Consider the following 24,039-nt stretch of genomic DNA (forward strand, 5'->3'; position numbering starts at 1 on the left):
GCCAGCCTGATCTACAAAGTGAGTCGAGGACAGCCAATATAACACAGAGAAATGCTGTCTCGAAAAAAAATAAATATTCAACAACAACAAAATGTTCAAGCTCCTTTTTGGGATCCTTGCCTGACTCCCTTTAAATTTAATTATCTTTTTCAACAACAGAAATCTAAGACTCTTTTTATGTAACCCTTAACCACAGCATTGCTTGGCCACACCTCACTAGCGAGGCCTCTGGGCCCTATTTCTTCTTACTACTTTCGGCATTCCACCTGGACCCGCGGTATTTGCTTCCCTTGACCACATTCGCAGCCAGATCACTCGAACACTTTAAATGGAAAGCATTCATTGCATCTCACACTATCTTTGCACCCTGTGCCACACTTTCCGGAATGTTAACGCGGCTCACCTCAAACCCTCCCTGAGAATTGCCTTGTCCACGTCATTATGGTTTGAAGACGAAACGTTCCTTACAGGATTGAGTGCTCTAGGTTCCCAGTTGGTGGTGCTGTTTTGGAAGAGAACGGAGAATATGAGCTGGAACCTAGTTTGAAGAAATAGGCCACAAAGGATGCTCTTCCTTTGAAGGTTATACCTGGTCCCTAGTCACTTCTCTATATTTCCTGGTGGGGCAAAAATCCCCTTGCCACACCCTACTGCCACTCTCCTACTTTGCTTCCTATTTCTGTGATAAACACCATGACCAAAGCAACTTGGAACCCCCACCCAGATCTAGCCAATGGTCAGATCATTATCCACAGTTGAGTGGAGAGTGAGATATGACTTTCTCACGTACTCTGGTGCTCACATTTGACCATGTCTCCTAGAGGGGGAGACCTGGTGGCACTCAGAGGAAGGACAGCAGGTTACCAAGAAGAGACTTGATACCCTATGAGCATATACAGGGGGAGGTAATCCCCCTCAGGAACAGTCATAGGGGAGGGGAATAAGGGGAAAATGGGAGGGAGGGAAGAATGGGAGGAGACAAGGGATGGGATAACCATTGAGATGTAACAAGAATAAATTAATAAAAAAATAATAATGATAAAAAAAGCAACATGGGGAGCAAATTGATTATTTGGTTTATAATTCCAGGCCACACCCTGTCACTGAGGGAAGTCAGGTCAGGAACTGAAGCAGAAGCCAAGGAGAAATGCTAGTACTGGCTTCCTCAGAGGCTCAGTTAGCTGTCTACATACACCACCCACAATGAGCCTAGGGACTGCACCATCCACAATGGGCTGGGCACTCCCACATCTCTTAGCGATCAAGAAAGAGCCCTCAGACACGCCCACAGACCAAAGCAATGGAGGCAGTTCCTCAGGTCCCCTCTCCCCAGTTGTGACAATTTGACAACCAAGACAAGCTGTCGTGCTGCCCAATTACACACAGCCAACCTTCTTAAACTGTGAGCAAAAGAAACCCTTCCTCTTTTACGTGGTCGCCACCAGCTCTTGTGTCACAGAGATGCTCAGACCTTCTGAAACGGGCCTGGCAGTCACTCCTGTCTTCAGTGACTTGCCCTTTGCACAGCCATGGGTAGTTTTTTGTGGTGGCTGATTCGAGCGCCGACTTGACTAGACTGAGCGACACCCAGATAGCTGGTGTGTTACTTTTGTTGTCACCATAACAAAATACATGACAGAAATGCTTTAAGGGAATTATTTTAGCTCATGGTTTTATCCATCGCGATGGAGAAGGTGTGACGGAGGAAGTGGCGGAGGAAATGGCGCGGTCCTTGGCAGTGGGAGTTTGAGGCAATAGCTTTTCACATCGTGGTGAGTCAGGAGGCAGAGACCTCAGGCTGGAACCAGAGGTCTCAAAGGTCCTCCCCTAGCACCCTAGTTCTGCCAAGCCAGGCCTCATGAAGGTTCTATAACCTCCAAAAGCCAGTCCTCCAGCTGGGGACCAAGTACTCAGACACACGGGGCTGTGGGCCCATTTTACATCTGTAATGGTTTCAGTGACAATGTCCCCCATGGGCTCAGATATTTGAATACAGTGGTGGTGCTGTCTGGGGAAGTTTAAGAGGTGTGGCCTTAAAAAAGAGGTGTGGCCTTGCAGAAGGAAGTGTGTCATGGAGGGTAGACTTAGAGAGTTAAAGGCTTGAGCCAGTTTCAGTTCCCTGGCTCTGTGTCATGCGCATGCGCATGCTTGAAACGCGCTCTTGGGCTTCTGCTCCTGTCTCCACGCCCGCTGCTTGCTGCCATGCCTCCCTGCCAAGATGGACTACTATCCCTCAGAAACTATAAGCCCAAATTAACCCTCAGGGTCTATACGTTGCCTTGGTCACGGTGTTTTTGTTTGTTTGGTTTGGTTTGGTTTTTACTTTTTGAGACACAGTTTCTCTGTGTAGCCTTAGCTGTCCTGGAACGCACTCTGTAGACCAGGCTGGCCTCAAACTCACAGTGATCTACCTGCCTCTGCCTCCCTGAGTGCTGGGATTAAAGGCATGCGCCACCACAGCCTGGCTTGGTCAAGGTGTTTCATCATAGCAACAGGAAAGTAATTAAGGCAACACCCAATCCACAGCAGCTGGCCGTGCATTAGCCCAAGAATGTCTACAGTGAGATCTCCGTGGAGACTGGCATTTGACTCAAGGAGCTGAGTGAAACAGCAGCCTCCCCACCCCCACTGTGTATCACGTGACTGACTGAGGTCTTGGAGAAAATCAAACCGACAGAGAAAAAGCAAATTTGTTCTGTCTCCTCTGACTGGGAGACACCAATTCTTTTGGCCTTCACTACCCCAGGCTCTCAGCCTTTTGCCTTCTAAGAGTCATACAATTGGGTTTCCTGGGTTTCACACCTTTGAACTTGATCCGAGCCAACAGCTAACAGATCTCACTGTGGGACTGACTTCTCAGTGTCTATTGCAGGAGCCAGTTTCTCCAGCAAATTTTTCCTCACTCAGCGTCAGTGCAGCCACGTGCTGCATGACATTGTTTCCATTAACGATGAGCCAAAAGTACAATGGGATTACATTGTACATAAGATTATAATAGAGTTGAAAAACCCTTATTTCAGAAAAAGGACCAAAAAAAAAAAAAAAAGCCAGGTGTGGTGGCAACAGTAATTCCAGCACTCGGGAGGTAGCCAGAGTCCAAGATCACACTCAGAGATAGTAAGTGTGAGGCCTAGCTGGACACAGGAAACCTGTGTCAAGCCCCATCCCTCAACACCCCACAACAGGGCATTTGCCTAATGCATATAAAGCCCTTGCTTCCATCTCTACCACTTGGGGGTGGGGAGAATGGGGTTCAAGCACCCCCTAGGGTCCTAGTTATCTTCAACTGACAGCTGGACAGGGCCTGGAGTTGAGAGAGGAGTCTCAACAGAATTGCCCAAAACAGTCTGGCCTGTGGGCGTATCTGTCAGGAATTGTCTTGTTAAATGATGGAAGAAGGCCCAGCCCCACCGTAGGCAGAGCAGTTCCATAGTTCTGAGGTCCTGGGATGTATGTGAGGGGCAGCTGAGCCTCAACCTACGAGACATTCAAAGAGTAGTATTACATGGTTTCTGTCTGAGTTCCTGCCTTGCTTCCTTTGGTGACTGTACCCTGTAAGCAGAAATAAAGCCTTTCTTCCCATACAATGCTCCTAGTCACGGTATTTGTCACAGCAACAGAATAGAACTAGAACCCTGAGAAAAGTCAGGGTGCTGGACCCCAAAGGGCTCACAAAGTCATAGTGCAACAACACCTCATCCATGTGTTTTTGATGATGATAAGCAAGCCTCCTGTGCTGTCAGTCAAGGTAAAAGCACATGTATTATTCGGCCTGGCCAATAACACTTGGCCACCCATGGTAATTACATGATGTTACTGGTTAGTGTGTTAACTGAAATAAGAATTAGACATGGCTGCTTGTTGAAAGCATTTGTCACAGTAACTCGCTCAGAAAAAGTGATTTTTAAAACTTTGTCTGGGGAAAAGCAGTTGTAACCTATCCTCTTCAAACCTATCCTTTGTCCCAGTCAAAACAAAAAAGATGGCTCCGTGCTTAAGAGCATGGGCACTTGCAGAGAACGAGAGCTCAGTTCCTAGCACACATTTCAGGTGGCTTACAATGACCTGTAACCTTGGCTCTAGAGGATCCAACACCTATGGTTTCCAAGCAGCACATACGTGAGCTCATGCGTGCATGCATGTGTGTATGTGTGTGTATGTATACACGTGTGTGCACTTGCACACATATTAAAAACAACTTGGAAACTTTTTTTTTGAAATTTGAAAAAGAAACCCTATACCTATGTATTTATTTATTTTTTATTTTTAGTGTGTATGAGAGTTCTACCTGTATGTATGTAAAGTGTGCTGCGTCTGTATGCCTGGCAGCCTAGGAGGCCAGAAAAGGATGCTGGATGCCCTAGATCTGCAGTTATCGAGGGCTGGAGTTATGGAGGGTGGGAAATTTCAAGTGGGTTCTGGGAATCAAACCCATATCCTCTGCAAAACCATTAAGTGCTTTTGGGGTGGGGGATACAGTCTTTTAACATAGCCCTGGCTAGCCTAGAATTCACTATGTAGGCCAGCCTTGAGTTCACAGAGACCCGCCTTTCTCTGACTCCCACATGCTGGAATGAAAGGCATTTGATGCACATTCAGCCCTATTAAGGGCTCTTAACCATGGAGCCATTTCTCCAGCCCCTGTACCAAACCACTTTTAGTGCCAAGTCATTTATGGGAAAGTCAGAGTCCTGGACCCCAAAGGGCTTGTGAGGACGGCAGAGAAACTGATGCCCTTAAATCTTTAAATTGGGTCATCAGAGGCTGGGTAACTCTTGTCTCCAAAAAAAGAAAGGAAGGTAGGAAGGAAGGAAAAGAAAAGAAACTGGGTGATTGATTTGGGAGGATCAATTCAGGAGTGTCTACTCACCTTCCCAGATTTGCAGTATGGATGCTCGGACGAGTGTTGTCTGTCTCCCCTTCAATCTCAGTAATAGTGCCTGTCTTTCAAGAATCAAGCAGAACATGCGTGTGACGGACGCTTCGTAAATTGCAAACTGCCAAACAGCACATCATTATCATGTTAGTAAATTATACACACAGGGACACAGTCAACAGGACTGAAACATCTGCTGTAGACAACTGCAGAATTTGTTCGCTGCAGCAGATTTTTTGATGGCTCTCTGAGGTCAAAACAACTTTAAGGTTTAGTCACTCCAGGACTAAACCCATATATTAGCATCGCTCCAAATCGGTCCAGGGTTCTATTTATAGGCGCGCTGATCGTTAAATGCTGTTGCAACACTTGGCTGTTAAATTACTTGGCGCCTTGTGTGGATCGCGAGGCTCAGAGGAAGCCTGTGTGGTTTATGAGTTTGGCAGCTCATAACGTCAGGGCTTCGCCTATCCTCACACACTAGTCTTGGTCACCTTGGAAACTGCCCGGTTCTAGATGCAGAGCGCAGAACACCGTGGTTGTCGCAGGGTTTAATAACAGCTGTTTTCTCGGCTGGTTATTTATTTGTTTGTTTTTTAATCAGTACCTCTGAAGCTACTTTAAAGAGTGCCCACAACATACCAAGAAGATACTTGATACCCTACGAGCATATACAGGGGGAGGAGGTCCCCCTCAGTCACAGTCATAGGGGAGGGGAGTAAGGGGAAAATGAGAGGGAGGGAGGAATGGGAGGATGCAAGGGATGGGATAACAACAGATGTAATATGAATAAATCAATAAAATATATTTTTAAAAAAAGAGTACCCACAAGTGTTGTTTAATTCTGTTCTTTTTGTTGTTTCCGAGACGGGGGTGGTGGTGGGGGGGTGGGGGGGTGGGGGGATGGGGGGGTGGGGGGGGAAGGGTTTCTCTATGTAGCCCTGGCTGCGCTGTAACTTGCTTCGTAGACCAGGCTAGCCTCAAACTCAAGAGATCTGCCTGCCTCTGCCTCCCAAGGGTTGGTAGCAAACGTGTGGAGCCACCAGGCCTAGTTTTAAAGATCTCAGAGAAAATATAAGTGGCTGAGAGTAATACAAAATGAGGACAAATAAGAGGAGAGAATTAAAGGCAGAAAGCAAGAAGGAGTGAGGGGGGAGGAATAGGAGAAAGGAATTTAGAAGATTACTGCTCCGTCTTAAAGATGAGAAAGCTGAGGCCAGGGAGCCAGAAGAGCTGAAGGGCAACATAAGCCGTTGCAGCAAAACGGACAGTGTGCTTTCTGTTTACTGTTAAATCAGATCCATGGAGCAAGTCATGTGTGGAGCTTGTTATATAAGAAGTAGAAAGCCGGAGCGAGGCAACAACATTCAGGGTAGAACTCTCGTCAGCAACAGCAAGCCCGTGGGTTGGATCTTCAGCACTAGACAAGAATTATTAAAATTACAATGCCCAATATGATGGCCCAGGACTGCAATCCCAGAACTCTGGAGACTGTCAGAAGAAGGACAGAGAATTGGAGGCCAGTGTGGGCTACTTAGTGAAACTCGTTCTCAAAAGAAGTGGGGAGGCGGGTGAAGGAGGGAAGGGGGGAAAACGGTATATATACCAGGGCTGGAGAGATGGCTCATTAGGTAAGCACACTGGATGCTCTTCCAGAGGAGCCAGGTTAAATTACCAGCACCCACACGGCAGCTCACAATCACCTGTAACTTTCATTCCCGGCAATTCAATGTCTTCTTCTGAACTCTGGGGCGGCAGCGGGGAGGGAGAGTACCAGGCAGGCAAGTTATACACAGACAACATACATGAAGGTGAACTACTAATACGCGTACACATTTGCAAAGAAAAAAGTATATCTACTTAGCCGAAACTTCTAGGAACAAACTTGGGTCCTCTGTAAGAGCAGTACGTATGCTTAACCAATGAGCTCTCCAGCCCCTGAATAATCTGTAAAGATTTACTTCATTTTATTTATGTCTGTGTGTGTGTGTCTATGTGCACATGCGTGTGGGTGCCAGTGGGGGAAAGAAGAGAATGTGAGTGAGTATACCAGCCGCCCACTGTGGGTGCTGGGAACTGAACTCTGAACCTCTGGAAGAGCATGAAGGACTCTTAACTACTGAGCCATATTATCTGTATCTATATGTATCCTCATATATATAACTTGTTTGTTTGCTTGTTTGTATGTTTGTTTCAATACAGGGTTTCTCTGTGTAGCCTTGGCTGTCCTGGACTCACTTTTAGACCAGGCTGGCCTCAAACTCACAGAGATCTGCCTGCCTCTGCCTCCCAGAGTGCTGGGATTTCTGGCATGCACCACCATGCCCGGCTACAATGTGGGTTTTTTTGTTTTTTTTGTTTTGTTTTGTTTTGTTTGGTTTGGTTTGGTTTGGTTTTTTGAGACAGGGTTTCTCTGTGTAGCCTTGGCCATCCTGGACTCACTTTGTAGACCAGGCTGGCCTCGAACTCACAGCGATCCTCCTGTCTCTGCCTCCCGAGTGCTGGGATTAAAGGCATGCGCCACCACCGCCCAGCTTGTTTTTTTTTTAAAGTGGGCAGAGAGGCCAAAACGAAAAACAAGCAAGGGGGCGGGGGGGGGGGGGGAACTACCATGGAGAAATAAGAGGCTGCATAGGAAATGTATTAGTTAGCTACTATTGTATAACAAATCATCCCAAACTCAGTGTCTTAAGCACTAATCCCTGTTATGTTAACCTGGGGAGTCAATTTGTGGCTGTTCCTCACTGAGCTCCCTACTCCTTGGCAGACCTGCTCCAGCCTGGGCTTATCTGGAGCAGCTGGATATGGCGACTCTTCTCCACACATCTGTCTTTGTCTCTCTGAGACCAGTGAGCTGGAAAGGAATAACGTGTAATTCGTGGTGGTAGCAGAGATGTAAAAAGAAAAGTCTAAATATATGAGATTTCTTGGTTGGATACTAGCCTAACATGGATGACTTCTGAGAGTCTTCACTCAGCGGGGGATTGGGACAGATGCTGGGACTGACATGGGCTTTGAAACCTCAAAGTCCACCCCCAGTGACACACTTCCTCCAACAAGGCCACACTTGCTAATTTTCCTAAACCTTTCCAATAGGTAAATCTTTCCCCCTGGTGATCCAGCATTCAAATACATGAGCTTATGGGCCGGTCTCATTCAAACCACTACACTGCTCATGCCTGAAGCGGCTGTACATGCAGACCCGCTTTTGTCTGAAGCATTCCTAGTGGGATTTGCTGGGATTCCCCAAGATCAGAAAAGGAATGTTCTCTCTGGAAATTGTGCCATGAAAGGTGACTTATGGGTTGGCAACTGGCTTCAACAGGTAAAGCACTTGTTAGGCAGACCTGATGAGCTGAGTGACCCCAGTAACACACCTAGGGGTGGAAAGAGAGAAGCCTCTCTCAGAGCTTACCACCCTCCAAGCCCACACACATAAGTACACACACACACACACACACACACACACACACACACACACACACACGGCTACATGAACAACACATACAGCCCCATGGACAATACACACACAGCACCACACACATACACAACACACACACAGCCCCATGGACAGTACACACACACACACAAACACACGCACACAAGACTACATGGACAGCACACACACAGCCCCATGGGCAATACACACATAGCAACACACACACACACACACATAATATAAATAAATAAATACAACATATCAGGGAGATATAATAACACAGGCAGAATATTAGTCAGTTCACTGCCTGAATCTTAGCTCTACTGCATACTGACCTGAGGGCCTTCCTTATTTCACCTGTCTGGGTCTCTATTTCATCTTTGTAAAATGGGGTTAATGGAGTTAAGAGGTTCACAGCTCTCTGAAGATTCCTTGACAGCCATGATAAATAATTGTACCTCCAAAATGGTCATCGTCTAGACTGCCCCAAATAGCCCTGGCTGCTCACTGCCGTGTGTCCAGCCACCCTAAGCACTAGGTGTCACACCCCAAAGGAGTTTTGTTTGTTTGGTTTTTTTTTTTAGGCAGAGTCTAACATAGCTCAGTGTAGCCTCAAACTCATTATGTGGTGGTCTTAGTTATTTTTCTTCTTGCTGTGATAAGACTCCTGTGACAACAGCAACTTAAAGAAGAAAGGGTTTATTTTGGCTCACAGTTTGAGGCTGTGGTCCATGGTGTTAGAAAGTGTCAGCAGCAGGAGCTTGAGGCAGCTGATCACAAGCAAAGCACAAAATGAACATTTGTGCTTGGCTCACAGCTCCTTGTATGGTGCGGGCGTACCTGCAGTAGGCCAGTCTTCTTAGCTCAGTCAACCTAACTAGAGCCTGTCTCTCAGGAGATTTTAGGTTTCGTTAAGTTGGTGATTTTAGCCATCACAATAGCCAAAGCTGGTTTTGACCTCCTGACCTTCCCACTTCCTTCTCCCAAGTACAAGGATTATAGGTAGGTGCGCACCATCATTTCCAGCTGTGTTTGGAGCCTTTGTAAGTGATAGGTTTTCGAGGCGGGATTGTATTATGTAGCGGAGGCTGGCCTCAAGCTCTCCATTCATCTACCACACACCACCCACACATGATGAAATTACAGCGTGCACCACCCTAATGAGCTCACATGATTTGATGTTTTCTTTCTTTTCTTTTTCTGGTTATTTGTTTTGTTCTGTCTTTTTGAGATGGGGGTCTCACTACGTAACCTTGGCTGCGCTGGAGCTCAATATGTAGATCTGCTGAGACTCAAGGCACATGCCACCCACCTGGATTCCAAGTGAATTCCAAGACCTTGCCTTTCACTCTGCTGGGGATACAGACCAGAAATCCCAGGGGCTCCCGAGGCTGACGAAGGCGCACTGCAAGCTCAGTGCTTACCTGCGCTCCACAGTGAGTTCAAGGCCAGCCTAGGCACTTAGTGCGACCCTCTTTCTCAAAACAAAACAAATAAAAAGAGGGCTGAAGAGATAGTTCAGTGGTTAAGAACTCTTACTGCTCTTTCATAGGACACTTAGGAGTTTGGTTCCCAGCACTAACATGTGACAGCTCACTAGCACTTAAACCTCCAATTCCAGGGGGCTCTGATGGCTTCTTCTGGCCTCTGTAGGTACCTGCACACACATGGCATGCAATCCTACAGACTCACAGGCATACACATAAATTTAAAAAGTGCATCTTAAACAATAAGAGGACTGAGGGTGTAGTTCAGTGGTAAAACACTTGTCAACACTCATTAAGTCTCCAGTATCAAAAAATTAGAGGGCATTGGTGATTTAGTGGTAGAATTCTTGCTCCCAAGGACTAATTAATCAAGACCTTGGCTTTCCCAGGCTCTAGGTGAGTGCAGAGGAAGTCTGGTGTCAAACGAGTTTGGGAGACATTGGGTTACCAGGCACCAAAGCTAGCGTCTTTCCTGCAAGCCCTTTGGGAGCTTTGAGCAGGGCTGTGCATTTCCTAATCTCTGGCGAGAGGCAGGGTGTGCAGTGTTTTAAATGCGCCCGTCCTGGGAGACCTTTCTCAGCTGGCAAGCCTGCGTTAGAGGCATCTGTCCAAATACAGACGGAACCACACACAACCACCCAAGGTCACGGTGGGCTGTGATGCACGTGACTGTAATCCTAGCACCCAGGAATTGAAGGCAGCAGGAGCAGGAGTTCAAGGTCATCTTTGACTACATCTTTTATTCAAAGCCAACATAGGCTTCAATGATCTTGTGGCTCAAATAAACACGAGCCCCAAAGAAAGCCCAAGGAAGGTGTCACGTTCATATCCACCCAGGGCTTCCCGACGGAAATTCCCCTTCTTCTGTTCCAAATGGTGACTTGGGAAGTGCAGGCGCTGCTGCTCTGCAGTCAGCCTTGGTGTTCCCCACTCATCCCTGCTGTGCCTGAAAGGAGGGGGCCACCTTCTCAGGACTCCTCACCCACCCACCCTCTCCCAGCCTCAGTCAGCCTCAGTGCAGGCCAAACAGAAGTGCTCTCCTTTATCAGGCGGGTCTCCAGTTTCCAGTTCAGTACATTTCCAGAAAGTAAATTTCCTGGGTCTTGTGATTGCCAGTTTGCATGCTAATGAGGTTTAAAAAAAAAAATCCATGATGAGCTTTGAGACTATAACGAAGAGATGAAGGAAGGTCAGAACAGGAACAAAACAAAAGCCTGGGCAAAGTCTTGAGGCCAGAGGAAGTGCTGCGAGCAAATGAACCCTGACTTTCTCTTGCCCGCTTCCATGCCAGGATGGTGAGTGAGTCTGCCCTGTAGAATCACTTATCTTTCTTGGGGGCATAGGGGGGTGGGAAGGGGGGCAGTCGTGGTGGGGGGGGGGTGTGGAGGTGAGAGAGTCAGGAGTTCAAGGGCATTTTTCTGCTATGTATTGAGTTTGAGGCCCAGCCCCAGGGTACATGAGGGGGTGTTAAAAGGGGGACCGGGGGTGGGGGGTGGGACGGTGGGGGGCGGGGAGGAGAGAAGAAAGGAAAGAAAAAGAGTAGCCATACAAAATGAGTCTCGGCTCTCATACAAGCTTCCTGCACGCTATCCTCAAGATTGAACCTACAGCAACACATCCCTGCCAATCGCAATCTCGATGAACTGTATCCTCAGCCCTCTTCACTTTCTTTGTGTGTGTGTGTGTGTGTGTGTGTGTGTGTGTGTGTGTGTGTGTGTGTGTGTGCACGCGCGCGCTGGTGACACATGCACACATACATAGAGCATGGTCTGGTACTTTGTATTTAATTGTTAATTCTTTTGCGCCCTGATATCTACACCTGTCCTTGTTGTGTAAATCTTGCTCTAGTTTAAAGTTAATTGGTTAATTTAAAAAAAAAAAGGCCTACACCTAGGCAGGGCAGAAATGAGGGGCGGAGCTAAGTTCACAGGTTTTGGGGACAGAGGATCATGGGAAGGGGAGACAGGTAGAAGAGGGAGGGAGGGAGGGAGGAAGGAAGCAGGGCCGCCATGGGTTAGTGTGGGGAGAAGCACATGGCCAGGTCAGTGTGGATGAGAAGAAAGTGCAAGTGTTTATAGAGTATGCATGGAAGTAGCCCAGATAAGAATGACTACAGTAATTGCCATAGGATGTGGGACTGGGAGGCAAAGGGTGGTTTAGGAGGTTAGTATCTACCCTGGCCCGCATGAAAGAAGGCGTTCCTAAAATCTATCAGGTGTCCGTGTCTTTTATTAATTACAATAGTGGGTTAGACAATATCACCGTAATAATCATAGGCTTTTAATGACAAACATTATTAGCCATATTTATATTTACTACAACATAGAGGCCAGAAGTTAACCTCAGCAGTTACTCCTTGGTGGAGAACTACCTGGAACTTTGAAAGAGGGTCTCTAATTGGCCTAAAGCTCACCGAGGAGGCTTGACTGGCCGGTGAGGGAGCTACAGGGATCTCTCGGCCTTCCCAGTGCTGGGATTACAAGTGCATCCTGTCACGCCCATTTTTTGATGTAGTTACTGACCAGTAGACTTAGGTCCTCATGTTTACTCAAAAAACAGCTACCCCCCTCCATCATTTCCACACAGGGGCTCACTAAGTTGCCCAGTCTGGCCTTGAACTCTCTCTATAAATACATTCTGGCCTTGAGCCTTTTCTTTTTAGGTTTGTTTCTTTTGCTTTTATGAGTGTAAGTTTTGCCTACATGTTTGTCTATGCACCACATCTGTGTCTGGCACTGGACAAGATCAGAAGTGGAGTTACAGATGGTTGTGGGCCACGAGGTGGGTGCTGGGAATCAAACCCTTGTCCTCTGAAAGAGCAGCAAGTGCTCTTAATCACTGAGCCATCTCTTCAGCCCCTGACTTTGAACTCCTAATCCTCCCGCCTCACCCTCACAAGTACTAGAACTTTTGCCTCGTGCCAGCACACTCAATCTGCCAACAAGTCTTTATTAACCAGCAACTGTGAGGCACATTCATGTCTGGCCGTCAGAGAATAGCCAACTACACACAAATCTATTTGGCTGGGATTAATGCTAGACAGCCCTGAGGTCAACATCAGCCCTTCCAGGCTGTCTGCGAAACCAAGGGATGTCTGCAATATAGCCCTTAGACGGCTGCAGCTGCCACTGTGGATCTGTTGGTTGGGAATTTTTTAAGTGTGGTGAGACAGCACTAAAAGCTACCATCATACACTTGGTGCATTCGCAGTGTGGGGTGACTCTGACCACACTTTAGACCCAGACTCTGGCATCATCCCTAGAAGCTATGCATTTCCTAAGGAGGCATTCTTTTCCCCACCCACCCCACCCCCACCAAGGCAACAACCAGCTGGCCTCTGTCCCAGTCAGCTGTGCCTGTACGGGGTGTCTCTACACTGTGTGGCCTTTTGTATCTGACTCCTTTCACTTGGAACAATGTTGATGAAATTATTTTATATCATGGCAGCAATTAGCACTTCTTTACTTTGTGTGACTGAATGTATAATATCCCACTGTTACAGTATATAATATCCTACTGTTATATAACCATATTATAGTATGGTTCTATAATGCTAAAGATGGTGAGACAGGAGGATCATGAGTTCAAGACCAACCTGAGATATCCTCAACAGAGTAAATGCATAGACATAGACAGACAAAGACGTATATCCTATTTCAGAAATAGACCCACATTTTCTGCCTTATCAACTAATGAGATGGTGGACAAGGGTTGCCTCCAGCTTTGGGCTTGGAAGGCTCCAGTCTCTTTACATCCTGCTGTTATAGAAGTTTTTTTTTTTCTTAAACAGAGGAAAGAGAGTTTAGTAACTAAAGTTTCTCTTTTTTTTGAGAGCAGGTCTCACTGTGTTGCCCACGCTGATCTGAGTACAGTTTCTGAGTACAATTAAACATCCCGCATCCTGCCCTAACCTTCTGATAAGACTCACTATCTCCCTTCCAGCCCCAGCCACAGGGGATCAAACTCAAACAGAAGGCTCCTTGTTTGTTTTTTAAAACAGGGTCTTGCTATGTACATTGTTAGCATATAAGCAGCTTCACAAGCCTGCCTCCAGGTTGCTTAGCAACCTCTGATGTCATCACCTGCCACCCCCACCTGGGGCCCAGGATAAAAAGAACAAACCCACCATCCATCACTCTCTTACTTTGTCTCTTGCACTCTCTTACTCTTGTACTTTCTCTAAGGCTGCCCCTGCCCCCCCCCCCCCCCTCTCTCTCTCTCTCTCTCTCCCTCTCCTCCTCCCCTCTTTCATTGTCTCTTTATCTCTGTCTCTTTACCCTCATGGCCCACTCAGGTCCTAACTACTCTCCCTCTCACTTCCCTCAAATAAATCTCTCCATATCATATATGTGTCATGACATCTCATTTTTAATTATAACATTGGTGCTGATAATCCAAGGTCTTGGGTCCAATCCCCATATGGGCCACCAATGTTAAATATGAAATATGAGCTACACAATATGTATGGTATGAGATTTATTGTAGAAAGGGAGAGAGGGAAGAGGGGGAAAGTAAGAAAGTGAAAAGAGTGAGAGTGAGAGAGAAAGTGAGAGAGAGAGAGAGAGAGAGAGAGAGAGAGACACGGGTGGCAGGTTTGTTCCTTTTACAGTGGGCCCCTGACGAACACCTAGTGGCTGGCAAGTGATGATGTCAGAAGTCGCTAAGCAACCTAGAGATAGGTATGCTAACATTCATAGCCCAGGCTGGCTTTGACTCTTGGCAATGGTCCTATGCTGCCTCCTAAGAGCTGGAAAGGATCACTGGGCTTGGGGAAATAGCGCAGTTTATAGAGTGCCTACCTAGCATGGGCAAAATCCTGGGATTGGTCTTTAGAACCATATAAAGCAAGGTGTGGGGGTGCTCTTCTATACCCTAACACTTGGGAGTGCAGACAGGAGAGTCAGAAGTTCAGTCACCTGGGCTGGAGAACCTGCCTCATAAGGAGGGGGAAAAAAAAAGTGCCTCCATCCGGGACTCATTTATTTTCTATTATTTTCCTTTCCATAGTACTGGGAATTGAACACTACTTTTAAGCTGCTAGGAAAGCACGCTAACACTAAGGTAATTCATAGCTCTGCAATCTTTTCTTCTAATGATATCTTTCTCAGAAAATCCACTATAGTAAGACATTAAAAACACAAAACAAAACAAAAACCAGCCGGGCATAATGATGTATATACCTTTAATCCCAGCACTTGGGAGGCAGAGGTAGGTGGATCTCTGTGAGTTTAAGGCCAGCCTGGTCTACAAAGACAGTTCTGGGCAGCCAGGGCTCTGTGTAACAGAGAAGCCCTGCCTCAGAAAAACAAAAGCAAAAACAAACAAACAAACAAACAAGAACCTGCGTAGCTGGAGGTGGAGGTAACAGAACTTTTGAGAAGCGCTTTGAGACAATAACAAAATAAAACTCTTGTTCAAGTGGCTTTGTTGATCTCCCCACACTTGGATCAAGATCCCATCTGCTCCAAGGTGGAGCCATGACCATCTCACCCTGTGCTCTGGTGAAGCCCTGAGGTTGCCACGCTTCCTCTTGTGTTTTGTGACTGGGTTTCACTACCAAGCTGTCTCAAGCTTCCGAGCGCAAGGCCCACAGGTGTGCGTCACCACACCCAGGCTTGAGTCACAGGCTTCAGAGTTCTGTGAGCTGGGCACTTGAGAGGGTGAGGCTGGGAGATTGCCGAAGATGTGCGGCCAGCCGACTACAAACAAACAAACATGCGAAGTCAAGCGGGTCCAGAGGAAACACCTGGTTGTCGTCAAAACGAAGCCGCTGAAAACTGATTCTAGCTAGATCTGTATGACGGGGACTCTTCCAAGAAGGACTCTGGGATTTGAGTGTTTTACATAGATAGTTCCCAGATGGAATTGATGCCCTAAAGTCTGAGAGCCACTCATCTGGGAAAGGCTGAGAGGCGAGGAGTTGGATGTTAATGAGTGAGATTGGTGAAGGGCCAAAGAGCCACTCTTTCTTTCTCTTCCCAGACATTGGGGGTCCCCTCTGCCCACTTCGTACGAGGCAGGGGTTGGGACCCAGTTGCCAACTAGGGCTAACCCAGGGTCATCTTGGCACCATTCCCTGTCTACAAGGCTGTGTAGACCAGTCTCCAAGGACAAGGACCCTCTTATGCCCCTCAGGAACTGTGTGCAGTGTTTAGACATTTTCCAAAGGCTCAGTGTTTAAATGGCTCCTATTACGGTCATTTTTCTGAAATTAGAAAAATTAAAAAATAGCAAATCTGTCACAAACAGGCAATGTCTGTTTCTGTGAGTTCAAGCATCAGGAGCAAAGCCGCCTTTGTGCTGAGAATCAACATTATTTACTTTGGGAGTCTTGCCCGGATTTCTGTTAATTCCTTCACACATGGTTTCTCCCCCTTAGTCTTGTGACTTGATAAAGCTTTCTCAGCTGGGTCAGGGAACAAGAAAAAAAAAATGTCAGAGGTAGTCCCATCCTCTATGTGCTCTGGCCTCACTCGGTCATTGAAAGGTTCCCTACTTCAACCACATCCCAGGGCAGGAACCCCCTTTTCAGGCTCTGCTGGCGTTCACCCAGAAAAGTATCACTATCCTGCTGTGGACAACCACTATTGCTTAACAAATCTTGCCCAAACCTTGCGCATCATTTTATTGCTCTTTTTCCTGGCAGCTCATCTACACAAGCTGAGAGATCTCAATGGGGCTGCAGCATGTGGGGACTTCACCTAGACTGAGAAGTCCACTGTGGGCTCTTCATATGGCCGCTAACTGCTGATGGCCATCAGTCGGGACATGGACTGTGGAAAGGCATGTCTACACCTGGCCTTCTTTGTGACCCTCCCACAGAGCAGTGGCTGGGAATGGAGAGGTGGAACTCCAGCATCACGTGTCCTAAAGAGAGACTGAGCAAGGTGCCTGTGCCTGTGATCTCAGCCTTCCAGAAGGTGTGGTCTGGACTGTGGAGTGAACTTCAGGCAAGGCTCTGTTACATAGCAAGGCCTTGTCTCAAAACTCACTAGCTCATAGAGATCTGTCTGCCTCTGTCTCCCTGAGTGCTGGGATTATGGGTGAGTGCCACTAAGTCTGGCTTTAATGCTTTTTTTTTTATGTATATCAGCATTGTGTGTGTGTGTGTGTGTGTGTGTGTGTGTGTGTGTGTGTGTGTGTGTGTTATAACCACTGGGCGCCCCACTTGTTAACAACGACAAAATTTCTACAATACATTTTTGTCATATTCTTTCCCCTCCCTCAACCCCTCTTAGGTCTTCCCTGAAGGGCTCCCTAACAGGCCTGAGCGTTGCAAACATGGCCCAAGCAGTTTTTGCCCTTTCTCCTTCTCTCTCCCTTGCTAAACTGTTAGCTCACACCCTTAAAGCTAGCCCCTGCCTGCCCCCCCACCCCCGGGGTCTGTTGTCTTATTTGGCCACTGAGTCATTCCTGAGATTGAACACCACAATGCAGCAAAAAAAAAAAAAAGTCATCATTTGGGGCTGAGAGATGTCTCAGCGGTTAAGAGCACCAACTGCTCTTTCAGAGGACCTGAGTTCAATTCTTGGCAACCACATGGTGGCTCACAACCATCTATAATGTGATCTGACATGCACTGTATACATAATAAATAGATAAATAAATAAACAAATAAATAAATAAAAAGTCATCATTTGGCTGCACTGGCTAACTGTCCAATCAGGACTTACCAACTCACCCTAGCACAGACTCCCCTTTTCTCCTTAAAAACCCACTCCTGCAACAAACAAACAAACACACACACACCTGCTGTCTATCTTTGTCCATCCAGGAGTAGCTCCCAACTCCTCTCCCACTCCCTCCCACCTACCCCCACTGCTAGTCCCTCGGGGTAATAAATCTCTTCTGTGTGCTGAGAATTTGATGTCTGGGTGTGTTCTCTACTGACTCACCCCACTCGCACCCCGTTTGTCTGTCTCTGTCTGTCTCTGCCTCTCTGCCTCTCTCTCTCTCTGTCTCTCTCTCTCACACACACACACACACACACAACAACAACAACAACAACAAAAACACCAATAAGCCTGGCAGAGATGGTTCACACCTTTAGTCCCAGCAATCAAGAGGCAGAGGCAGGTGGGTTGCTGTGAAACTGAGCCCAGCCTGGTCTACAGAGCAAGTTCCAGGGCAAACCAACCAAACAAAAGCATGCCTAGTGGCGAAGGCACACACCTTTAATCCCAGCACTCGGAGGCAGAGGCAGGCAGATGGAAGCCAACCTTGTCTATAGAGTGAGGACAGTCAAGGCTACACAGAGAAACCCTATCTCTACTCTCCCCCAACCCTGACCCCCCCCAAAAAAAGAAAATCAAAATGAACTTTAAAAAAAGACAAACAACCCAGTCATATTGAATTAACACTCCTCTCTCATTGCTAAACCCAAATACTATAGTCTCATAAATTCACCCTATAATTTTATTTACAAAAGAAAATTCATTATAATAAAATAAACAAGTGAAAAATATGACTAGTTAAAATGAGAAACTAGGGAGTGCTACAGAACACTGATTTGGAATTCAGCTTTAGCACCCCAGCCTTGGACAAGTTAATCTCCTGAAAGCACTGTTTTCCAATGCACCAAATGAAAAGAATGCCTTCCTCATGTGACTGATAGGAGAATTAAGTGAAAATAAAAATGTGTGTGTGTGTGTGTGTGTGTGTGTGTGTGAAAGAGAGAGAGAGAGAGAGAGAGAGAGAGAGAGAGAGAGAGGGAGAGAGGGAGAGAGGGAGAGAGAGAGAGAGAGAGAGAGAGAGAGAGAGGAAAGGAGAGGGAGAGAGAGAGAGAGAGAGAGAGAGAGAGAGAGAGAGAGAGAGAGAGAGAGAGATGTCCTTTCATGGTGTTTCATAAACAGGGATGGGGTATAGTAATGAACACAGTATCTAAATCTTGACGATTTTGTGCATTTCTTGGGAGCGACCACAAAGTATGGACTTTAGGGAGTAGGGTAGACTCACATAACTGCTTCCTTACAGGCACCCACCTCCTTGCAGAAAGCAGTGTTAGTGCCAGTGCGGTGCACCCCCCTCCCCACCCCCAGTTAGGGCTGGCTTTAGAAGAAGGACGCATGACAATGTGTTGAAGGATATTGGAACCTAGGAAGCCAGGCAGGCTCTCATAGTGGTCCCAGAACACAGCTGTTCTGCAGGTTCTGGGGGGAAAGAAGGCTCTCCCGAGACCACAGCACCAGCCGCCAGCCTGCTGAGGGCAGCATTCCAAACCCTATTCCTACTGAGCCTCAGATTCCCGCAGCTTCAAACAACCTACACTGGAGCAGAAGGACCACCACACTGAGACCAGTTGACACAGAGAAATGGTGTGCATACACAGTTGTCTGAAATATAACTCCAGCCAGGTCTGGTGACATCCACCTGTAATCTCAACATGAAGGAGGTAGAGGCAGGTGGATTAGGAGTTCAAAGCCATCATAAGTTTGAGGCCAGCCTACCTCATACATGATCCATGAGGAACACACACACACACACACACACACACACACACACACACACACACACACACACACACAATCTAATTCTAGGGTAATATGATGGCCAAACCTCAAAGATGGTGCTCATGAACCCCACCTCTTGATCGTCATGCCCTTCTTCTAGACTGCTGCATTTCCTATCAGAGCTGGTCTATGTGGCCAATGGAATGTACTAGAAATATGCATTCAGATACACGCTATGCTCCTTCCAAGATTAGGCTATAAAATACGTTCAGTCTTGGTCCCTGTTTCAGACCACCCCACACTGTGAACAGCCTCAAGGACAGCCCATAGAGGGTGACCAACAAGGACCATCCTGGCTTTAGCACGGAAACTCTCACCTCATGTGAAGCCCCTCAGTTCTGGATCAACCCAGAGGTTTGGTCACCCTAGTCCATGTGGTGTGGAACAGAAGCACCCAGACAAGCATGAGTGGAATAGGCCTCTAGCCAACAGTGGCATAAGGAAGCCATATTGGAAGTGAGGTCTCTAGGCCAGCCAAGCACTGGGTTGATTGAGTCCCTAATGACTGTAGTCCCATAGGAGACCCCAGGCTGGACCCCTCACCTAAGCTGACCCTTAAAAACTGGGAGATGGTAAATATCTGTGCTTTTATGGCCCTCCATTCGGGGCTAATGTGTCACATAATAATAGATGTCCTTATGTAGATGGACTGCTGTCTCCATTCAGATAATGTAAAGGGTGTAAGTGGGTTGTTCTTACCCTATCTAGAACAGTCAAGACAATCCTGGGTTTAAAGCATTCCCTTCCAGAAGAAGGGAGGGGGCATGATTTAGGGAGGATCCCTGAGAGAGCAGAGCTGGCCAGGCCCTGGCTGCTACTAGAAACACTTGCTCTGGTGTAATTGTTTTCTAAGTTTCCGCCATAATCCCAAGGGGTTGGGAGCACATGAGGCCCTCTCCTGGCTCCATGCACCTAATTTCCCTAAAGGCCTGAGGTGCCTACCTGGATTGCTTAAACAGCTAGGAAGGGTCCCTCGAGTGCAGCAGCAGGAACTCTGTGTACAATAACAAGGTACCTACGAGGCAGGCAGATGTTCTGTGAGAGTGTGCGAGAGTCTTCCAGAGTCTTCCAGTCCTAACCCATAGTATCTGAGACTTCACTGTCCCAGTGTGACTTACTCACACAGCACCAGGAAGACTTGAGGTTAGACCTTTGTCCCATTAGATGGGTCCTGTCTACAGAGTCAGGCTGCAGTGTGCCTCACCCTCAGAGACCCCTCAAGGGAGGCTGCTGTGCACACTTGAAACTCTTGTAGCACATTAAAAGACAGTTTACATCTATCCCAAAACAAAACTGGATCCTAAATACCAAGTAGCAGAGATGGAAATGCTTAGGCTTGCTAAGAGAGCAGCTCATTTTGAATCTTCACTGTGTGTTGTGCAGAACATAACCTCTACTTGTTTCTCTCTCTCTCTCTCTCTCTCTCTCTCTCTCTCTCTCTCTCTCTGTGTGTGTGTGTGTGTGTGTGTGTGTGCGCGTGTGTATGTGTGTGATTTCTCAGCAGCCCTTCACCTTGTGTTTGGGAAAAGGTCCCTCCTCACCGGGACTGGATTCTCACTAATTAGACTTAGCTGACCAGCCAGTGAGCCTGGGGGAGCCTCTAGTCTCCACTAGCTCTGGGATTATGAGTATGCACCACCATGTCTGGGTTTTTAGGCCAGTGCCAGGGAATCAAACTTAGTTACTCCCTATAGCACAACAAGCAATTTATCAACCGAGCCATCTTCCTGGTTTCCTGCCCCTTTTATGGACTTTGGGGATGAGTACAAGTGTATGTAGGTGCATGCACTCAGAGGCCAAAGGCGTAATGAAGGCATCTTGTTCTATCCCTCTCCTCATTTTTTTTTTTTTACTTAGATTTACTTTTAATTCTCTGTATACTAGTGGGTTTGTCTGTGTACATGCAGTGCAGTTGGAGGCCTGTGTGTTTGTTTGTTTGTTTGTTTGTTTGTGGTGAAAAGAATGTATATTTAGAACTAGCCTGCTGGACCCACTCTAGATGATCCCAATCTTGTTGGCGACATCCAGAGTGTCATAGGCAGGAGCCAGCTGAACGGGCGCCTCCTTCTCTCCATCAGGCCTTATCCAGCGTATTGACTGGGGCCTCATCCATGTCACAGGGTTTCTTCATGGCCTGTTTGATCTGGTGCTTGTTGGCCTCTGTTTTCTTCATGGCTGACTCGGTGGTCATAGGAATTTGATGACGGCATAGCGGGTGCACTCTTCAAGGGTATGTGAGCTGCCTCCAGAGCTGCAGGGTCTTGGGCCCCTGGAAGGTGGATGACATGCAGACCCTCTTTTTTGTGGCTGTGGATACCTTTCAGGACTGTCTTCTTAGCTTTCAATTCCTTTGCTTTGGCTTCAGCCTCTTTGGGAGAGGCAGGAGCTTTCTTCTTCATTTTTGGTTCGTTTGTTTGAGACAGAGTCTCTCACTGCGCCTGAAGTTTGCCATTTTAGCCAGGCTTACTGGCCTATGAGCTTCTGTGATCCACCTAGGTCTACTCACTCATCCCCCACACTGGGTTACAGGTACATGCAGCAGCCAAGTAGGTGCTGAGATTTGAACTCAGGTCCTGTAGTTTTCATCAGTTTTCATCCACTGAGCCATCATTCCCCACCATGTTTTATTTTCTCTTAATCCATTCATTTGAAAACTTGCAGCGGGGTATAGTGATGCACATAATCACAGCACTCAGGTGGTAGAGGCAGGAGAGTTCAAGGTCATTCTCAGTTACTAGCTAGTTTAAGGTCATCCTGGGCTAAAGGAGACCTTATCAAACAAAATCAAAATCAAAATCAAATCTGTTGGAAATGCATGGGGTGGAAAGATGTAATTAATACATGCAGAAGCAGGAGATAGTGGTGCCTGCCTGTAATCCCTGCACTGAGAAGGCAGAAGCAAGCTGATCACAGCCAGCATGAAACATCTGTCCACAAAGGAGTTCCAGGGCACACGCGGCAAGACATTGTTTCAAAACCTAAAGCCATGCTGTCACTGTGAAGTGTCACAAACTGGGTGCCTTAAGATAACAGGGTTGCAGTTTCTGACTGCCCTTGAGGCTACATTTCCCATGAAGGCGTCAACCATGGTTGGCTGGGCAGGACACTCATACAAGGCCTTCCTCTGGGCTTCTGGTGTTTTGAGTTTCCCAGGGCTTGTTGAGGCAACATCCCCCAACAACGCCTTCTTGCACCCTTGAACAATGCTCTTGTTATGTGCCTGTCAATTTGCATAGATGTTTTCCACCCTGGAGGCTTCAGTTTTACTTTATCATCGGTGAAGACTCTATGTTCAGCTATGGCCACGTTTACAGGCACCAAGTGGCTAGGTTTTTTAGCATCTTGGAAGGGTACACAGTTCAGTATCGCTGACTGGGGTGGCCTGAATGAGCTTGATTCCCCACCGAGTTAGTGGAGTAAAACGTGTGTCCTTGTCAGAGGAAGTGTATTACTGGGGATGTCCCACACCTGGCCCGGTCTCCTTCTCTTTCTGGCTGCAACTTGCAGATCAGATGTTCTCTCAGCGACTGCTCCAGCACCATGCCTGCCTCCTGCCTCTGTGCTCTCTCCCTTGATTGCTGTGGCCTCCTCACCTTCTGAAGTCCCCAATTAAATGCTTTCTCTTATAAGTTGTCTTGGTTGTGGTTTCTCTTCACAGCAATAGCAGTGGAACAGTGACAAAGATGCTGACCATTTATTTTAAAAAGTTACCATGCACAAGATGCCAGCCATTGCCATAATGACTTCATACGTGTTTTCTGTAAACCTCGAAGACATTCCTCCACTGCACAGCTTTAGACCTGAAGAAAAGATGGCATGGGACCAGCAAGATCACATAGCTAGATAATATAGCTGCAAGTCAAATAGTTGGGTGTGGCCTCTCTTCTAGGACTTCTGGGGCAAGCTATTTAATCCCTGCATCTCATTAGTACAATAAGATAATAAATCATGTTGGGTTAGTGCAAGGATTTAAGAAGGCGACGGAAACATCACGGCACAGAGCAATTTCTGAATTCTTAGTAGCTGTTATTTTTTCACTTTAATTAAGTGTATGTGTGTGTGTAAGTCAAAGGACAACTCAATTCTTGGGAGTCACTTATGTCCTACAGTCTTGTGGGATTTGGGGATTGAACTCAAGTTATTAGGCCTATACACAAGCACCTCTACCTGCGGAGCCATCTTGCTGGCCCACTAGTTGTTAGTTACTATAAGTAGTGGAATCAGGAGGAAAAAGAAATTACTGCTGAGCACATCCTGAAACAGAAGGTTGTGTGTTTCAGTTCTCCTGCCTACCTAGCAAGACCCTGTCCTGATGATGTTGATGATGATGGTGGTGGTGGTGGTGATGATAAGTGTTTCTGCTGCCTCGTCTGCCAGAACATGAGAAGTTCCAGCGCTAACATGCACTCAGCCACACCTTCCCTGTCAGGGTGAACTGTGTGCTCTCAGACTGTGAGACAAAATAAATTCTTCCTCCCATTTAAAAAAAAAAGACTATATTTTGTGCTAGTGACTAAATGCAGAACCACATACATATTCTAGGCAAATGCATTCCCTGGGTTAGGAATGCTCCAGCACCTTCCTTCTCTATTTCTCCACCACTGGTCAATCTGCAGTCAGATCTTCATAGTTCCCTGTGAGGTGAGCATTCCTGCCTACACTTTGTGGGTTCAGGAAATGACACACAGAGCAGAGGTGACCTAACCAGTCACCCAGCAAGCAGAACAC

The 24,039-nt window shown here is 47.0% G+C and overlaps 1 long non-coding RNA gene across 3 annotated transcripts in view; it reads right to left on the minus strand.

Moving 5' to 3' along the window:
* The window catches only part of LOC311581873, a 30,462-nt gene extending 25,329 nt beyond the window's left edge, over positions 1-5,133 (minus strand). For all 3 annotated transcript variants that reach the window (XR_014773908.1, XR_014773909.1, XR_014773910.1), the window contains exons 1-2: positions 4,871-5,133; positions 404-502 (exon numbers count right to left, since the gene is read on the minus strand). This is a non-coding gene — a long non-coding RNA (uncharacterized lncRNA). The remainder of the gene's footprint in view (positions 1-403; positions 503-4,870) is intronic.
* Between the last annotated feature and the right edge of the window lie 18,906 nt (positions 5,134-24,039).

The sequence above is a fragment of the Acomys minous genome (assembly GCF_964271855.1).
Source record: "Acomys minous genome assembly, chromosome: 13".
Lineage (NCBI taxonomy): Eukaryota > Metazoa > Chordata > Mammalia > Rodentia > Muridae > Acomys > Acomys minous.